General features: G+C 49.3%; 1 protein-coding gene across 1 annotated transcript in view; it reads left to right on the top strand.

Moving 5' to 3' along the window:
* Positions 1-19,425, top strand: part of LOC137537959 (CD276 antigen homolog) — a 263,958-nt gene that overhangs the window by 56,874 nt on the left and 187,659 nt on the right. The gene's annotated exons all lie outside the window — the stretch shown is intronic.

Here is a 19,425-nt window from a genome sequence, read left to right on the forward strand (position 1 = left end):
TGGTGTTGATACTAAGGATTTCACACCTTAGCTTAGGAATTATTGTATATTGATCTGTGTTTTGACTCTGGCTATCCCTGACTACTCTATCTCTTGCTGATCTTGTTTGTACCTTTGCCTATCTGATCCTTGTTGCCGACCTCTGCCTGTCTAATGATTACTCTTCTGCCTTCCGCTCCTGTACTGCCGCCGACATCTCTGTTGCCGAACCCTTGCCTGTCTGACCTTTCTCCCTTCAGTGGAACGTCTCCCACTGGAGGGTTATATCTGAGGCTTGCCTCTCCGAGACGCCTGCCCCAAGCAGACGGTTACTGCTGGGGGTCGAGATTCCTCACTCATCCTGGTTAGAGGATCTCACTCACGGGGTTCCCATTCAGAGGTAACCACACCTCTGAGGAATTACCGTGTGGTGGACATTTCCACACCATCTGATGTTTTACTGTCTTTATTGTGTTCTTTTGCTGGTGTCCAGAGGTTAGCAATATATCGGATTATCGGTGATACTGCAGATCATCAATAATCGGGTATATATCTGCATTCTTGGTGATACTGCAGATCGCCAATAATCAGATTCTCTCTGCGTGGTGACACCGATCATGACATGGGCCTATAAGAACCTGCACAGGTCCTTCACAATTGGTAGCTCTCTGGAGATAGCAAAGACGCTAGGGCTGCCCGACTACTGGTCGAAAGCGGCGTTCTCCCGCCAATGACTTTCAATCAACGCTGGTAACGTTCATTTTTCCCCGTTTATTTTGGTAAGCAAAAAGCTTTGTGTGTATCTTTGTAACTTTTATCCTTGCAACTTTTATTTTGTAACTTTTACTGCTTTTGTAAATCTTTTGTATATATTATTTTCTGCATTGTTCCACTTTTTTTTCCTGGAATATTAAATCGTTATTTAATAAGTTTGACTTCTGCTGTACTAAACTAAAACTCATAGCCTAGAAGAGACTGAAGTGTAACTGTGTATAAGTCCATGCCTGATTGTATGATTGAGCAACCCTACCGTATAAGATTGTAATTGCTTTGTGTGTATGGGGCACTTCTGCGCTCGACAGCAGAGTGGGAAGTCCCGGAGTGGCTAACAGTATCGTTCGGAACGACTGTTAGTGGTTTTGCTTCACTACAGTGTAAGATTGCAAGTGTGCGTGTGTGTGGGGCGTTTGTCATACGTTGGCCTAAAGCGCGCAGCTGACCCAACGTACGAAAACGCCAGTGTGAGTAACTCGACAGCAGAGTGGAAGTGTCTAGCAACAGCTAGTGGTGGAAGTGAGAAGTGTTCTGAGGGGTCACAGCCTTGTTTTAGCTTGACTAAGGCTGCTTCCCCTCTCGATCTGGTCAAACCCGCAGTCGGGAACCGTATACGCAGGCGTGCCGCGGGCCGGTTCCTGACATATACCACTTTGTATTGGTCTTTCATGTGGAATTCCAATAACATTGATTCATGTGTGTGGCAGTAGTATGACAAAATGTGGAAAACTTCAAGGGGGCCGAATACTTTTGCAACCCACTGTATATATGTACTCGAACTGTTTATATCCTGTGTTCAGTCAGTCAGTTCCAGCACGTTTCGGTAGGCTGCGCTTATCGTGATCACTCGTGCTTAGCTAGTTCAGTCCTGTTTCTGCAAGGTAGGCCATCTTTGCGTTCGCGATTGGCTACCTCGTTTCAGGTTGCCCTGTTTATGGCCGCTTGCTGTTACTGAGTCAGTGACTAGTTTAGCAAGCGTTCATTCTGTCTACCTGTCCTGATCTTTCTGAGTTCTGGTTTATGTGCTCAGCGCTACCTTGCGCTGAGCCACTATTGTTTAGTATTGTTTGTGGTTGCTCGGATCTACGCCTGCTCTGTGCGCCACATCTCCTGCTGGAGTCAGTCCTCTCCTCCACTAGTGTGTTCGCACTATAACTGGGGATATTCAAGATTCAAGAAGGATTTATTCGCCAAGTACGGTGGTGCCGTACTCGGAATTGCTTGTGGTACACATGGCTTTAGGCAAAGTACACAACAACAGTGTTACATAAACAGCTACAAATTACACATACTGGCAACATTAAAAATACAATACATTTAAAGTACATTTACAGCTATAGTTACACATACTAGCAACATTAGCAGTGCAATGGGATCCGGTAGTGTGTGAGGCGCAGAGCAAATAGGCAGGGAGCGCCACAGTCAGTCAGGAGTCGGGGTTGGTAAGCAATAAAATTGCCTGGGTGAAGAAAGAATTCCTACGCCTGGTGGTTTTGGATCGGATAGTTTGGAAGCGCCGGCCAGATGGGAGGTGCTCAAAGAATCGGCTGCCAGGGTGGGAGGGGTCACAGGAGATCCTGGTGGCCCTTTTCCTCATCCTAGCCGTGTGGAGGAGATCTAGAAGTGGCAGGGGCGATCCGATGATCCTTTCTGCCTCACTAATGATTCTTTGCAGTTTGTATCTGTCACCAGCCGTTGCGGCGGCATACCAGACGATGACTGAGGAGCAAAGTATAGACTCCGTGGTGGCGGTGTAGAAGCTGGTCAGCAGCTCTCGAGGCATACCAAATTTTTTGAGTTGGTGCAGAAAAAATAGCCTCTGCTGTTCCTCCTTCTGAATTTTGATAGTGTTCTGCCCCCATCTAAGGTCAGTGGATAAGGTTGTGCCAAGGAACCGGACCGATGATTCTCTGGAGACTTCGGCCTCCCCTATGTAGACTGGATGGGGAGTAGTAGGGTTTTTTCCTGAAATCAACAATCAGCTCAACAGTCTTTGTTGCGTTGAGGACAAGGTTGTTGTCCTTGCACCAATTGCAGATTATTTCTATCTCCCTGCGGTAGTCTCGCTCTCCATTGCTGCTGATGAGGCCGATGATCGTTGTTTCGTCTGCAAATTTGATGACCTTGACGGAGTCCGAGGAGGAGCTGCAGTTATTGGAGTACATGGAGAACGGAAGCAGGGACAGTACACATCCTTGAGGTGCCCCTGTATTGGTCGTCCTCACGCTGGAGGAGCAGTTGCTGAGCTTGACCTGTTGTGTCCTGTCCATGAGGAAACTCTTGACCCATGCGCAAAGCGTGGGGTCAACACCAAGCTGCGCCAGGTTATCGACCAGGGTGTCTGGGCAGATCGTGTTAAAGGCCGAGCTGAAGTCCAGGAACAGGATTCTGGTGTAGGAGTCAGGCCTGTCGAGGTGCTCCATGATGTATGCTAGGCTGATGTTTATGGCGTCCTCTATGGATCTGTTGGCCCTGTATGCAAATTGGAGAGAGTCTAACAGTGCGTCGGTGGTGCTTTTGAGATGAGCGAGGACTAGCCGTTCTAGGACCTTTATGATGGTAGATGTTAGAGCCACGGGTCTGAAATTGTTGAGGTCTGTGCTGCCTGGCTTTTTGGGGACTGGTATGATTGTGGACCTCTTGAGACAGGAGGGGACTGAGCCTTCCGCTAGTGACCTCTTGAACAGAGTGGTGAGCACCGGAGCCAACTGATCCACACAGGTTCTTAGGCAGTTTGATGAAACACCATCCGGGCCTGAAGCTTTCCGGGGGTTGAGCTTGTGAAGTAGCCTGAGAACTTCTTTTTCCTGGACTGCGACAGGTGCAGCAATATCTTGATTTCTCTGTGCGGAGGGAGCCGCTATCTTCATCATTGGCCCTGGGGCTCTGAGCTGCTTAGGCTGTTGCTCGAACCTACAGTAGAACTCGTTGAGTTCCTCGGCCAGTTGGGTGCTCGGGGTCACCAGTTGGGGAGGGGGTTTGAAGTTAGTGACCGCTCTGAGACCCTGCCATACCTCCCTCGAGTTGTTGGACTGAAGGCGGAGGCCCAGTTTGTCAGAGTAGGCAGTTCCCATTTCAGGTCGTACCTGGCCTCCCTGAACTCTTCTGGGGAGCCAGCCTTGTGCGCCTGCTCCTTGCATTTTCGAAGTTGGCGCAGCTTATTGTTGAACCAAGGCTTGTCATTGGGGAAGGCTTTAACCACTTCAGCCTACAGCTTCGAAAATCTTATGCATCCGAGCAATGTTCACCTCCCATTCATTCACTAATAACTTTATCGCTACTTATCAAAATTAATTGATCTATATCTCGTTTTTTCCGCCACTAATTAGGCTTTCTTTAGGTAGTACATTTTGCTAAGAGCCACTTTACTGTAAATACATTTTAACAGGAAGATTAAGATAGAAATGGAAAAAAATCATTATTTCTCAGTTTTGGCCATTATAGTTTAAAATTAATACATGCTACAGTAATTAAAACCCATGCATTTTATGTGCCCATTTGTCCCGCTTATTACACCATTTAAATTACATCCCTATCACAATTTATGGCACCGATATTTTATTTAGAAATAAAGGTGCATTTTTTCAATTTGCGTCCATCACTATTTACAAGCTTATAATTTTAAAAAATGTAATAAGATACTCTCTTGACATGTATATTTAAAAAGTTCAGACCCTTAGGTAACTATTTATGTAGTTTTTTTTTTTTTTAATTGTAATTTTTTTTAATTTTTTTTAATACAAAAATGTATTTGGGTAATTTTAGTTTGGGAGGTAAATAGCCAATTTTAGATGCAATGTAATGTATTTTTTTATTCAATACAGGTATGTGGGTGCAGTTTACTATTTGGCCACAAGATGGCCACATTCAAAAAATTCCTAGATGCGAACGATGTCGCATCTAGGAACTAAAAAGAAGAGAAGAAGTTTCCTGGGGGCAGAAATACCACGCTCTCTGATGAGAAAGCGTCGGTATTTCTGCCGGGGACTTAGATCGGTGAATGGGAATTATATTCCCATTCACTGATCGGGGGGGCAGCGGGAGGCAGCGGGAGCGCGCCCGATCGCGTGCACCACACGGCTGCAGCACCACTGCCTATCTGGACGGATATATGCGTCCAGATATGGCGAAGTGGTTAAAGGTCTTAGAAGGGATGCATATTTCTTCACAAAAGCTAATGTAAGCGGTGACATTCTCTGACCATTCGTCAAGGGTGGGTGCCTCCAGGGATGACCAGGCGGTGTGGTCGAAGCAAGCCTGAAGCTTCAGTTTAGCCTCTTCTGTCCACTTTTTCACAGTCCTGACAGTGGGCTTGGCAGTCTCAAGGAGCCTCCTGTAGGTAGGGATCAGATGGATTAGGTTGTGGTCGGAGTTCCCCAAGGGGGCGCCCTGGGTGACCTTGTATGCGTCCTTGTGGACTGTGTAGCAGTGATCCAGGGTGTTGTGATGCCTGGTGGGGCAGGTGATGTGCAGCTTGTAGCGGGGCATCTCCTGACGCAGATTTGCATTGTTGAAGTCGCCCAGGATGATGAAGAGGACTTCTGGGGTGCAGACCTTGCTGAGGATGGTGGTATTGGTGCACCAGGTGGTGTTTATGTAAAGGCAGATGCCCCCTCCTTTTTTTTCCCCCCAGAGAGTGTAGGGTCGCGGTCAGCGCGGAGGTTGTCATAACCTGGTACATGCAGGGAGTGATCTGGGACACATTCACTCAGCCAGGTCTCTGTGAAGCAGAGGACCGGAGTGTTCTTGCCGATCGAGGATTTGCTGCCAAGTAGTAGGAGCAGCTCATCCACTTTGTTGGGGAGAGAGCAGACATTCGCTAGCAGAATGGCAGGAATGGAGGAGCGAAGGCCTTTCCTCTTGAGTCTCACAAGTGCACCAGCTCATCTCCCTCTGTAACGTTTGTTAGGCAAGGGTTTATTTGAAAAGGGCTCCTGTAAAAAAAAGGGCTCCTGGTGTAGCCCATATATACCAAATTCGGCTACAAAAAGGGCACCTGGTGTAGCCCATATGCCAACTTCGGCTACAAAGGGCACATGGTGTAGCCCATATATGCCAACTCTGGCTACAAAGGGCACCTGATGTAGCCCATATATGCCTGATTCGGCTACAAAGGGCACCTGGTGTAGCCGAAAAAGCTAGTTTTAGTTTATTAGGCAAAATTTGTTGGGTTATAAAAGGGCTCTAGATATAGCTAAGAAAAGTGATTATTATGACCTAACTGCTCCCTGCTCTCACACAGAACCCTCCCCCGATGGTACCTAACCCTAATCCCCTAGGAGGTGCCTAACCCTAACACCCCCCCCCCCCCCCCGCCCCCTTGTGATGCCTAATCCTAACCTCCCCTGCACCCTTGAATCAAAAATCTCGGCTGTAAAAGGGTGCCCTTTTGTAGCAGACTCAAAAACCTTGTAGCCTAAAACCTTGTAGCTGAATAAAAAATATGGGCTACAAAGGGGTGCCTTTTTGTAGCCAAAAACCTTGTAGCCGAATAAAAATATGCGCTACAAAGGAGTGCCCTTTTGTAGCCGAAAACCTTGAAGCTGAATAAAAAATATGGGCTACAAAGGGGTGCCCTACTGTAGCCAAAAACCTTGTAGCCTAAAAAAAAAATATGGGCTGCAAAAGGGCGCCCGCTTGTAGCCTATATCAAAACTCCGGAGCCCTTTTCACTACCTTTGTAGCCCATATTTGCAGAAATAACATTAATGTCTATGGAGGAGCCCTTTTCATACAGGCAGCTCAGGAGCCCTTTTCAACGGATCCCATTAGGGCACCTACAATCCTATTTGTAAGATGTTTAAGGTGTTCAGTGACCGTATCCCACAGGGGCTCTCACTCTGCCAGGATGTTTCTGGCAAGGGGTTCCCATTTCAGGAGCTCCTCTCTGGTCAAGGTGGAGATGATCTGCTGAGAGGCTGACTCCGCTCCCATGGCTGTGAGGGCTGCGGCCTGGGTTGGTGGTGTAGGACACAATGGGAGGGGATGCAGGGGCGCGTTCATGTGGGTCGGGGACAGGGGGCACTGGCAGGGATGGTGCAGGGTGCCCGAGCGTACCGTGGAGACGGCAAAGCTGAGTACCTAGTGGCCTACGGGTGGGGCAGCAGAGCGCGGTTGTGTGACAATGGCAGGGCTAGGGCAGTCACGCCGAAGGAGGTGGCCCAGAGTATACGGCAATAGATCAAAGCACGTCTGTTATGCAGGCAAAAGCTCAGGGTTTGTGGCAGTTATACAACAACAGGTCAGGCGACAGGTCAAGTTACGTAACAGTTAGGCATTAATAGTTTGTGGGAGAGCAGGCAGGCACTCGCAGCAACAAAGCCAAAATCAGTACTAGCACCCAGTACACTATGTGCTCAAGACTAAAAGGCAGCAATAGTTTGTAGTTCGTGGTTAGCAGTTGTGCAGGCAATATATCATAGATTGTGGCAGTTATGCCAGCATTTGATTATGGATCAAGGCAGTCATGCAGGATAGGTCCCTAGTATGTGGCAGTTAACTGGACAGTAGTTTGATGCAGCTGTGCAGGCGATTGTACAATGATCATAGCAGTTGTACAGGCATTAGTACAAAAATCATAGCAGTACTATGGTACAGATCAAGGTTCATGGCAGTTATGCTTGCGATAGTACATTTGAGAATTAGTTCATTTGTTAATGGCAGTTATACGGCTATGGATCATAAGTGAAAGTTTATGGTGGTGATAGTATATGGTAAAAGCATTTGTATGGGCAAAAGTTTGTAGCAATTTTACAGGCAGTTGAACATGATACCTGGATTTAGCAGTTTATAGCAGGCATCATCATAGCATGTAACATAGCTGTGTACAGGCGAGGGTCTCACCTTGTGTTCACAAGGGCAGCTACCTGGCCCCCGATCTGAGCAGGAGGTTGGTGGTATGAAAAGTGACCGGACTGGGGGCCACAGGGAGACCTGCTGTAGCTCGATCAGCATGGGCTGGGAGCCTCCTGCAAGCGTGGGCCTCTGCCGAGTATGGATCCGAGTGGCAGGAGCAAGCAGTTCTGATCCAAGTGGTGGAGGAGGATTGGAGCAGCTGAGCAGTGGAGCAAGCAGTTCCGATCCAGGTGGTGGAGGAGGATTGCAGCCGCTGAAGCAGCTGAGCAGCGGAGCAGGTTCCTTGTGCTTGCGTGTGTGTCTCCTAAACGTCAGGATATGCATTGTGTGCTGACTGTGGAGAATATACCACCGAGCGTGACAACTGGGCACTATACTAGCTATACTGGGCACTATACTAGCTATACTGGGCACTGGGGCACTATACTAGCTATACTCGGTAACTATACTAGCTATAATGGGTAACTATACTAGCTATACTGGGGCAACTAAACTCCCTATACTGGGGCAACTATGCTAGCTATGCCGCCGCACCTCAGCCCCCCCCCCCCCCCCCCCCCCCCGTAGCCCGCTGCGCACGACACTGTCCACTAGGACTCAAACCCATCCCACACCCACCCCCCCGCGTGCGGTCCCCGGAGAAAAATTCGGTCAGAAAGTGGTCCCCGGGCCGAAAAAGGTGAGGACCCCTGCTTTAAAACATCTTGCATGTGTATACCTCAATCATTTAGGGAGTGTAATTAGTGTACTGCTTCACACTGACGGACCAAACTCACTATGTAACGCACGCAAACAGCTGTTTGCGTAGTGACAGCCATGCTGGACTGGTGCGCACCATGGCCAGAGTGCAGGCCATGGCGGTTTTCAAGCCCATATGGTCGGGCTGAGGTAGCTCAGTGACAGAACAACAGTGACTGAGTGTCCAGCTGATCGAATTTGGTCTGTCCACAATGAAGCAACGACCTTATTATCTTCTTATATGTAGCTAGGCATAGGTAGGTGTCCCAGTATAGGTAGTTAGGCATAGGTAGGGTGTCCCAGTATAGGTAGTTAGGCATAGGTAGGTGCCCCAGTAGTTAGCTAGGCATAGGTATGTGTCCCCGTATAGGTAGGTAGGTGCCCCAGTAGTTAGCTAGGCATAGGTAGGTGTCCCTGTATAGGTAGGTAGGTGCCCCAGTAGTTAGCTAGGCATAGGTAGGTGTCCCCGTATAGGTAGGTTGGCATAGGTAGGTGCCTCAGTAGTTAGCTAGGCATAAGTAGGTGTCCCAGTATAAGTAGTTAGGCATAGGTAGGTGCCCAGTAGTTAGCTAGGCATAGGTAGGTGTCCCCATATAGGTAGGTAGGTGCCCCAGTAGTTAGCTAGGCATAGGTAGGTGTGTCCATATAGGTAGGTAGGTGCCCCAGTAGTTAGCTAGGCATAGGTAGGTGTCCCCGTATAGGTAGTCAGTATAGTTAGGCAAGGCCTGGCACAGTATAGCAATTACCAAGGTCCAGCTACAACAGATAGGGCTATATATGCAAGTGTCAGTGGGCCACACAGAAAAAAAAAATAGATCACAAGAACAACATTAGCTCTCAAAAGAGCTGTTGAGGGGTGCTTTTTTAGCAATAAGAATCAGCAAGGAGCAAGCTAAAGAGCCTAACTAAGCTTACCCTTTGTCTCTGCAGCAGCCTTCCCTTCTCTAATTACTGCAGGCACAGGGGTGAGTGAAATGCCTGATGCTGCCTGCCTTTTATAAAGGGGGGCGGGGCTCCAGGAGGGAGTGTAGCCTGATTGGCTACTATGCGCCTGCTGACTGTGATGTAGAGGGTCAAAGTTGACCCTAATGATGCACCATGGGGGCGAATCGAACTTCCGGAAAAGTTTGCGGTTCTCCGCGAACTACGGAAGTTCGCCAGAAACTGTTCGCCGGCGAACCATTCGGGCCATCTCTAATAATAATATGGTAGGACACTAGGCTATGACTATGGTAGGGATTAGATTGTGAGCTCCTCTGAGGGAGTTGGTGACAAGACTATGTACTCTGTACAGCGCTGCTGAAGATGTCAGCGCTAAATAAAAAGGTGGACACGTGGGATGCATGGAAGGTGGGCACAGGGGGGATGCATGGAAGGTTGGCACAGGGGGAGGAAGCATGGAAGGTGGGCACGGGGAGGGAAGCATGGAAGGTGGGCACGGGGACGCATGGAAGGTGGGCACAGGGGGAAGCATGGAAGGTGGGCACAGGGGTACGCATGGAAGGTGGGCACAGGGGGACGCATGGAAGGTGGGCACAGGGAGGACGCATGGAAGGTGAGCACAGGGGGGGACGCATGGAAGGTGGGCACAAGGGGGATGCAAGGAAGGTGGGCACAGGGGGGACGCATGGAAGGTCGGCACAGGGGGGACGCATGGAAGGTGGGCTTAGGGGGGACGCATGGAAGGTTGGCACAGGGGGAGGAAGCATGGAAGGTGGGCACAGGGGGGACGCAAGGAAGGTGGGCACAGGGGGACGCATGGAAGGTGGGCACGAGGGGGGACGCATGGAAGGTGGGCACGGGGAGGGACGCATGGAAGGTGGGCACGGGGAGGGACGCATGGAAGGTGGGCACGGAGGGGGACGCAAGGAAGGTGGGCACAGGGATGGATGTGAGCCTGTGGTGGCTCTGTAAAACTTAGTCTCACTAAGGCCAGAAACCCACTTGGAGCGATTTATAATCGCTAGTGATTTGAGAAAGCACTTGCTACTGCAATGCTATGGGGGATTTTTATAAAATCCCATCGCTCAAGTGGGATCACATCCATGGCATTACATTAGCAAGAGTTTTCAAATTGCAAAGCGCTCAGAAAAATCACTCCTAGTGGGTTTCTGGCCTAACTGTGTGTCTCTCTTGTTTTTACCTGCCTGGGTCTCTCCTCTGACCTCTCCTGCTGCTGCCTTTGGAGATCCAGAGCCGGGTTGGTTTGTTTTCTCAGGTCATCAGGAGGTGGCTAGAGTGGGGGAGAGGTCACTGTGGGTTGGTTGGGAGGGAGTAGTCACTGGCGGGTGGCTGGGGGAGAGGTCACGGGGGCTGGCTAGGATGCGAGAGGTCACTAGGAGTTGGCTACGGGGAGAGATAAGTGGTAACTGGGGGTTGGCTGGGGAAGTAGAGGTCACTGGGGTGGCTAGCGTGGGGAGAGGTCCCAGGGGCTGGCTTGGGGGTAGAGGTCATGGGGGGGTGGTGGGAAGAAGTGGCTGGGGAAGCAGGAGGTCACAGTCGGAGATGGCAGGGCGAGCTCTCTAGGAGGTGGTAGGGAGGGGGGGGGGGAGAGATCACTGGGGGGTGGTTAGAGCAGAAAAAGTTACTAGGATGTGGCTATGGGGAGAGGGTGTCACGGGGGTTGGCTGGATGTGGAGAGGTCACTGGGGGGCATGTCACTAGAGGATGGCTGGTGGTGGAGAGGTCGCTAGGGGTGGCTAGGGAGGAAGAGGTGGTTGGGGGAGAGGTCACTGGTACGTGGCTTGGGTAGGAGAGGTCACTAGGGGGTGGCTATGGGTAGAGGGGTCACTGGGGGTTTGCTGGGAGGGGAGAAGTCACTGGCGGGTGGCTGGGTGGGGGAAAGGTCACGGGGATGGTTAGGGTGCGAGATTCACTAGGAGGTGGCTATGGGTAGAGGGGTCACTGGAGTTTGGCTGGGGAGGAAAGGTCACTGGGTGCTGGCTAGAGTGGGGAGAGGTCACAGGGGCTGGCCTGGGTGGGACAGGTCACTGGGGGGTGGCTGGGGGAGGTCACTGGGGGTGGCTGGGGGAGAGCGATAAATCACTGCGAGAGATGACTGGAGGGAAGATCTCATAGAGAGGTGGCTAGGGGGGAGAGAGGTCACTGGGGAGTGGTTCGGGCTGAAGTCACTAGGAGGTGACTATGGGGATAGGGGGTCACTAGACAGTGGTTAGCAGGGAAGATGTGGCTGGGGGAGAGGTCATGGGGGTGGTTAGAGAGGAGAGCTAACTTGGGGGTGGCAAGGGGGCAGAAGTCACTGTGGGGTGGTTAGAAGGGGAGAGGTAACTGGCTGTGGGTGCTGTTGGCACCATACAAAAATTATCTTACTGTTTTCCAGGCAAGGACACAGCTTCCTGCAGCCAAGCATACTCCAGGATCCCAGTGAGAGCTCCCACTTCCTCCTCAGTTTTCAGAGTCCTGGCTATCCACCTCCTCCACTTCAGTTTCTTCGGTGGGGATGGCGGGGCTTCCTTTGGGCAGGGGGTGGGCTTAACAAGTAAGATACGCTCCCCTTCAATGTTTCCCAAGTAGGGGCGGAGATCTCATTGAGCAGGGGGCTCAGTGTCCGCAAGACAGTATGGTCTCCTGTGTCTGGTGCAGAGCAGGCAGCCAGCTGGTGCCTGGGGTGCACCAATCAGAAAGCTACCTGGGGGGGTAGGGCAGAGTTTATGCTCAGGCAGTGCACCGCAGTGTCTGCAGCTAGAGCCTGCCTGGTGTTTTAATTCTGATTGCAAGCCAGGAGACTGGGGGCGGGGTATGGAATGAACAGCCGCAGCCGTGCAAAACTACATTACTACAACATAGCTCCCAACTGTCCCTCTTCCCTCTTTGGGAGCCCTGTCCCTCTTTCCTCCTCATTTGTCCCTCTTTCAGCACTTTGTCCCTCTTTCTATGTAAATATATATATATATTACTAAAAAATGTGTTTGATTGACTCTAAAAAATGTGTTTGATCCTTTAAATTGATATATTACTAATTTAAAATATTTCTATGAAGGAAAATGAACCAGTATAGAAAGGACCAGTGTGGTTTAAATTCTAAAACAACATATTTTTCTAATGAAATCTTTATGGTATGCATGACTAGGGGTGTGGTGGGGCGTGACCAGGGGTGTGGCAGGAGCATGGCTTAAGTGTCCCTTTTTCTCATCTCAAAAAGTTGGGAGGTATGCTACAGCTGATTACAGCACTGCACCAGCCAGCCCTGAATCATTACAGGAGAGGCAGCAGGGGGGAAATCTTTCCCCTTCCCCCCCCCTAGCCAGTCAGGGCAGGGTCCACCGGAGATGTGGAGGCGAGGCCTCCCGGGAAAATTACCGGTACCCTGGCAGGTCAGTACGACCCTGTCCCTAAGCAGGATGACTATAGCTCATTCTTTGCATTCAACTGGAAAATGCCGTTAGAATATCAGGTTAGTTGTTGCTGTCCCCTGCAACTACTGCTTCTCAGATACAAGAAAGAGAGAATTTTCTACAACTTGATTGTAAAATAAACCCAGGGCAGTTTCTAGGCTAATTTGCACCCAGGGCGCGAGGGTGTAAAAATTGTTAGACAGGTATGGGTAGCCAGTCATAGGTGCCCCCGTATAGGTAGCCAGCTGTTTTGGCCCCCAGTATAGGTTAGCTAGGTATAGGTGCCCCCAGTATAGGATAGTTAGGTATTGGTGCCCCCAGCCTAGGTTATCTAGGTATAGGTGCAGCCAGTATAGGTTAGCTAAGGTATAAATGCACCCAGTATAGGTAAGCTAGGTATAGTTACAGCCAGTATAAGTTAGCTAGGTATAGGTGTCCCCAGTATAGCTTAGCTAGGTATAGATGCAGCAAGTGTAGGTTAACCAGGTATAGGTGCCCCCATATAGATGATGGAAGGGGCAGCCGTGGCCACACTGGGACTCGGCTGCGGGGAGGGCGGGCCGACTTCTGCCTCTTCCTCCAACCGTCCCCCCCCCCCCCCCCTTCCGTGCTCTCCTCCTTACTCTGCAGCGGGAAGCCTCTTGGAAGAAGCAACTCACCTCCTTCCCGGCTCCAAACGCTGATTACTTGAGCCGGCTCCTCTGTCTGCAGCACTTCTTAGCTTACTGTCTCTTCTTCCTGCAGGAAAGAAGGAAGGTCACAGTTGGAGCTGAGTCCCAGTGTGGCTGCGGCTCCCCCCTCCATCATTGCGCCACCCTCTCTCACTGCAGTCCCGGCTGATACCCCCTCACCCGCTCCTGGGAACAGGGCTGAGTAAACCTGAAGTGAAAATAATCTGATGAGATAACTCACTTTTTCCTACAACAAAGGGCTCGATTCACAAAGCGGTGCTAACCCAGTTAGAGACTTTAGGCGTGATAACCATTGCACCACGCTGGTGAAAAGCCAGTTTAGGCATGATAAGTTTAGGTGTGATAAGTTTAGGTGTGATAAGTTTAGGCATGCTAAGTTTAGATAAGTGTAGATAGCGTGCAAAGTCCCGCACACAAAGCAGCGCCATTAAACTCTATGCAAAGTGCACCAGACTTTGCTAGCGCAAAACTTTTGATCAGCTGTGCACTATGGTGCTAATGCAGTTGGTGCTTAAACTTATCATGCCTAAACTTATCATGCCTAAACTTATCACGCCTAAACTTATCACGCCTAAACTTATCACGCCTAAACTTATCACGCCTAAACTTATCACGCCTAAACTTATCACGCCTAAACTTATCACACCTAAACTTATCACACCTAAACTTATCACACCTAAACTTATCATGCCTAAACTGAGTTTAGGCGTGATAAAGGGCTTTTCACCAGCGTGCTAACTGTTAGCACCGCTGTGTGAATCAGGCCCAAAGTGTCTGCTGTATGGCAGCAGAGTGGTGCAGTGGAAGTCTGCTGCTCCCATAACGCAGAGGTTGATGGATTGAAACCATCCTCTGCTAAGCATGATTTCATTTTTGCACCTCACTTTATTCTATGAGCAAAACGGTTTCCATAGCCATGTAAGAGAAAGTGTAATAAGGGCCCTGCCTTAACATAGATATTACGGTAGCTAAGACTAATCCTGGGCCTTTCTTGTAGTTGAAGAGATAAGTGAACTGTGACACCACACTTAAAAAAAACAAAAAACAAAACGGCAAACAGAGAAGCTTCCTCATATTGGAGCATTAGATTTAGTAAAGTCTTAAGCCAATGTGTTGTAAGACACAAGTAAGCTTTAGGTTAGCAGGAATGGTTGCATGGCCACCTAGCTTTTAATCCTTCCCACCCTTGCCCTGGAATCTTCCAGACTTCAAATTGCTGTCCTTTGCTGTGTGTGTGTTACACCTAGTGTTGGGCGAACAGTGTTCGCCACTGTTCGGGTTCTGCAGAACATCACCCTGTTCGGGTGATGTTCGGGTTCGGCCATTTGGCCGAACAAAGAGCGCATGGCCGAACGTTACCCGAACGTTCGGCTAGCGCTGTGATTGGCCGAACGGGTCACGTGTAGTGTTGGGCGAACATCTAGATGTTCGGGTTCGGGCCGAACATGGCCGCGATGTTCGGGTGTTCGAGCCGAACTCCGAACATAATGGAAGTCAATGGGGACCCGGACTTTCGTGCTTTGTAAAGCCTCCTTATATGCTACATACCCCAAATTTACAGGGTATATGCATCTTGGGAGTGGGTACAAGAGGAAAAAAAATTTAGCAAAAAGAGCTTATAGTTTTTGAGAAAATCGATTTTAAAGTTTCAAAGGGAAAACTGTCTTTTAAATGCGGGAAATGTCTGTTTTCTTTGCACAGGTAACATGCTTTTTGTCGGCATGCAGTCATAAATATAATACATATAAGAGGTTCCAGGAAAAGGGACCGGTAACGCTAACCCAGCAGCAGCACACGTGATGGAACAGGGGGAGGGTGGCGCAGGAGGAGAAGGCCACGCTTTGAGACACAACAACCCAGGCCTTGCATGAGGACAAGAAGCGTGCGGATAGCAATTTGCGTTTTGTCGCCATGCAGTCATAAATGTAATACAGATGAGAGGTTCAATAAACAGGGACCGGAAACGCTAACCCATCACAGATGTTCATTGTTCATGTTACTTGGTTGGGGTCCGGGAGTGTTGCGTAGTCGTTTTCAATCCAGGATTGATTCATTTTAATTTGAGTCAGACGGTCTGCATTTTCTGTGGAGAGGCGGATACGCCGATCTGTGACAATGCCTCCGGCAGCACTGAAACAGCGTTCCGACATAACGCTGGCTGCTGGGCAAGCCAGCACCTCTATTGCGTACATTGCCAGTTTGTGCCAGGTGTCTAGCTTCGATACCCAATAGTTGAAGGGTGCAGATGGATTGTTCAACACAGCTATGCCATCTGACATGTAGTCCTTGACCATCTTCTCCAGGCGATCAGTGTTGGAGGTGGATCTGCACGCTTGCTGTTCTGTGTGCTGCTGCATGGGTGTCAGAAAATTTTCCCACTCCAAGGACACTGCCGATACCATTCCCTTTTGGGCACTAGTTGCGGCTTGTGTTGTTTGCTGCCCTCCTGGTCGTCCTGGGTTTGCGGAAGTCTGTCTGTCGGCGAACAACTGGCTAGAGGAGGGGGAGGATGTCAATCTCCTCTTTAAAGTCTCCACAAGGGCCTGCTGGTATTCTTCCATTTTGACCTGTCGGACTCTTTCTTCAAGCAGTTTTGGAACATTGTGTTTGTACCGTGGATCCAGAAGGGTATAAACCCAGTAATTGGTGTTGTCCAGAATGCGCACAATGCGTGGGTCGTGTTCAATGCAGTCCTAGGCCGAAGAGGTCATAGCCTAGGGTCACAAAAACCTGTTTATTTGGGCTATTTCAATGGTAGTGATGGTGACGTACATAAATATCAGCCATGGCCGTTAGCAACGTCTGAATTTCACGAAATGTCTCTAGAAGACATATTGTTAGACTTGGATTCCAAAGATGGGGTCCCTACATCTCTGCAAACCAGAGTTACAGGGGTCCAAAATTGGTAAAATCCCCCATAGACTTTCATTGCCTCCCTATTTCACTTTCCAAAATCTCACATCTTTTCAAAGGGCAATGGCTCAGCAGTACCAAATTTTCTAGCATTGTAGGGACCCTTAGGGGGAACATGACTGGTGAGTTTCGGGCCCCTAGGCCAAAGAGGTCATAGCCTAGGGTCACAAAAACCTGTTTATTTGGGCTATTTCAATGGTAGTGATGGTGACGTACATAAATCTCAGCTATGGCCGTTAGCAACGTCTGAATTTCACGAAATGTCTCATGCAGGTAGAAGACATATTGTTAGACTTGGATTCCAAAGATGGGGTCCCTACATCTCTGCAAACCAGAGTTACAGGGGTCCAAAATTGGTAAAATCCCCCGTAGACTTTCATTGCCTCCCTATTTCACTTTCCAAAATCTCACATCTTTTCAAAGGGCAATGACTCAGCAGTACCAAATTTTCTAGCATTGTAGGGACCCTTAGGGGGAACATGACTGGTGAGTTTCGGGCCCCTAGGCCAAAGAGGTCATAGCCTAGGGTCACAAAAACCTGTTTATTTGGGCTATTTCAATGGTAGTGATGGTGACGTACATAAATCTCAGCCATGGCCGTTAGCAACGTCTGAATTTCACGAAATGTCTCATGCAGGTAGAAGACATATTGTTAGACTTGGATTCCAAAGATGGGGTCCCTACATCTCTGCAAACCAGAGTTACAGGGGTCCAAAATTGGTAAAATCCCCCATAGACTTTCATTGCCTCCCTATTTCACTTTCCAAAATCTCACATCTTTTCAAAGGGCAATGGCTCAGCAGTACCAAATTTTCTAGCATTGTAGGGACCCTTAGGGGGATCATGACTGGTGAGTTTTGCCACTGCTGAGCCATTGCCCTTTGAAATGGTGTGAGATTTTGGAACGGTAAATAGTAGGCCCAATGAAAGCCTATGGGGGATTTTACCAATTTTGGACCCCTGTAACTCTGGTTTGCAGAGATGTAGGGACCCCATCTTTGGAATCCAAGTCTAACAATATGTCTTCTACCTGCATGAGACATTTCGTGAAATTCAGACGTTGCTAACGGCCATGGCTGAGATTTATGTACGTCACCATCACTACCATTGAAATAGCCCAAATAAACAGGTTTTTGTGACCCTAGGCTATGACCTCTTCGGCCTAGGACTGCATTGAACGCGACCCACGCATTGTGCGCATTCTGGACAACACCAATTACTGGGTTTATACCCTTCTGGATCCACGGTACAAACACAATGTTCCAAAACTGCTTGAAGAAAGAGTCCGACAGGTCAAAATGGAAGAATACCAGCAGGCCCTTGTGGAGACTTTAGAGAGGAGATTGACATCCTCCCCCTCCTCTAGCCAGTTGTACGCCGACAGACTGACTTCCGCAAACCCAGGACGACCAGGAGGGCAGCAAACAACACAAGCCGCAGCTAGTGCCCAAAAGGGAATGGTATCGGCAGTGTCCTTGGAGTGGGAAAATTTTCTGACACCCATGCAGCAGCACACAGAACAGCAAGCGTGCAGATCCACCTCCAACACCGATCGCCTGGAGAAGATGGTCAAGGACTACATGTCAGATGGCATAGCTGTGTTGAACAATCCATCTGCACCCTTCAACTATTGGGTATCGAAGCTAGACACCTGGCACAAACTGGCAATGTACGCAATAGAGGTGCTGGCTTGCCCGGCAGCCAGCGTTATGTCGGAACACTCCCGGACCCCAACCAAGTAACATGAACAATGAACATCTGTGATGGCTTAGCGTTTCCGGTCCCTGTTTATTGAACCTCTCATCTGTATTAAATTTATGACTGCATGGCGACAAAACGCAAATTGCTATCCGCACGCTTCTTGTCCTCATGCAAGGCCTGGGTTGTTGTGTCTCAAAGCATGGCCTTCTCCTCCTGCGCCACCCTCCTCCTGTTCCATCACGTGTGCTGCTGCTGGGTTAGCGTTACCGGTCCCTTTTCCTGGAACCTCTTATATGTATTACATTTATGACTGCATGCCGACAAAAAGCATGTTACCTGTGCAAAGAAAACAGACATTTCCCGCATTTAAAAGACAGTTTTCCCTTTGAAACTTTAAAATCGATTTTCTCAAAAACTATAAGCTCTTTTTGCTAATTTTTTTTTCCTCTTGTACCCACTCCCAAGATGCATATACCCTGTAAATTTGGGGTATGTAGCATATAAGGAGGCTTTACAAAGCACGAAAGTTCGGGTCCCCATTGACTTCCATTATGTTCGGAGTTCGGGTCGAACACCCGAACATCGCGGCGATGTTCGGCGAACGTTCGCGAACCCGAACATCTAGGTGTTCGCCCAACACTAGTTACACCAGCATCATACAGGGAGGCTGGCTTCAGCATGTAGTGTTGTTGGTATAGTGATGAGCATAGCTGCCTTCCAAGCAGTTGACCTGGGTTCGATTCCTGGTCAAAGTATGTGAACTTGCTTTTGACATCCTACAAATCCCTGGAAGACCTGAGAGAGAGAAAGAGAGAGAGAGAGAGAGGTGGTGGTGGTGGTGGTGGTGGTGGTGGTGGTCTTTTTTGCCGAAATTGCATTAATCGGATCCGGATATCTGTGGAAATCCACGGATATCCGGGTAGGCGACCAAATACCCCCGGTTTGCTATTCGGATTAGGGTCCAGGTATCCGTAATCTGAATCCGGTCGTATAGCTGAAAAAAAGTTTGGATACCCGGGTTACCCGGATATCCAGAATCCTGATGAGCAGCACTGACGGGAGTATCACGGTAGCTGGGGGATAATATATTCCCCGACTTTTATCTGCACAATACTGCAGATCGCTTGACTCAGGTGCACGTAGCACCTAATCGCGCTGTGCACCTTTGCGTCCATGGTACGCAGCTTACATTATGGCTGCGCGTCATGGTTTCCATGGCAATAGCTCCCGTCTTTAGGTTCCTCCTATTTGACTACGTAGGCGGCGTCTCCGTCTCCAGGGTTACCAGCCTTTGCACCATAGGAAGTGATGCTTCCGGAAGGGGCGGAGCTTTGCTCTATTGTACGCTGGAAGACTCTCTTCCTCACTTTAGTGGTATGCGTGACCAAGCGACAGATGCGCAAAGGCCTTTGTCCTAC

This window comes from Hyperolius riggenbachi, chromosome 11 (genome assembly GCF_040937935.1).
Source record: "Hyperolius riggenbachi isolate aHypRig1 chromosome 11, aHypRig1.pri, whole genome shotgun sequence".
Taxonomy (NCBI): Eukaryota; Metazoa; Chordata; class Amphibia; order Anura; family Hyperoliidae; genus Hyperolius; species Hyperolius riggenbachi.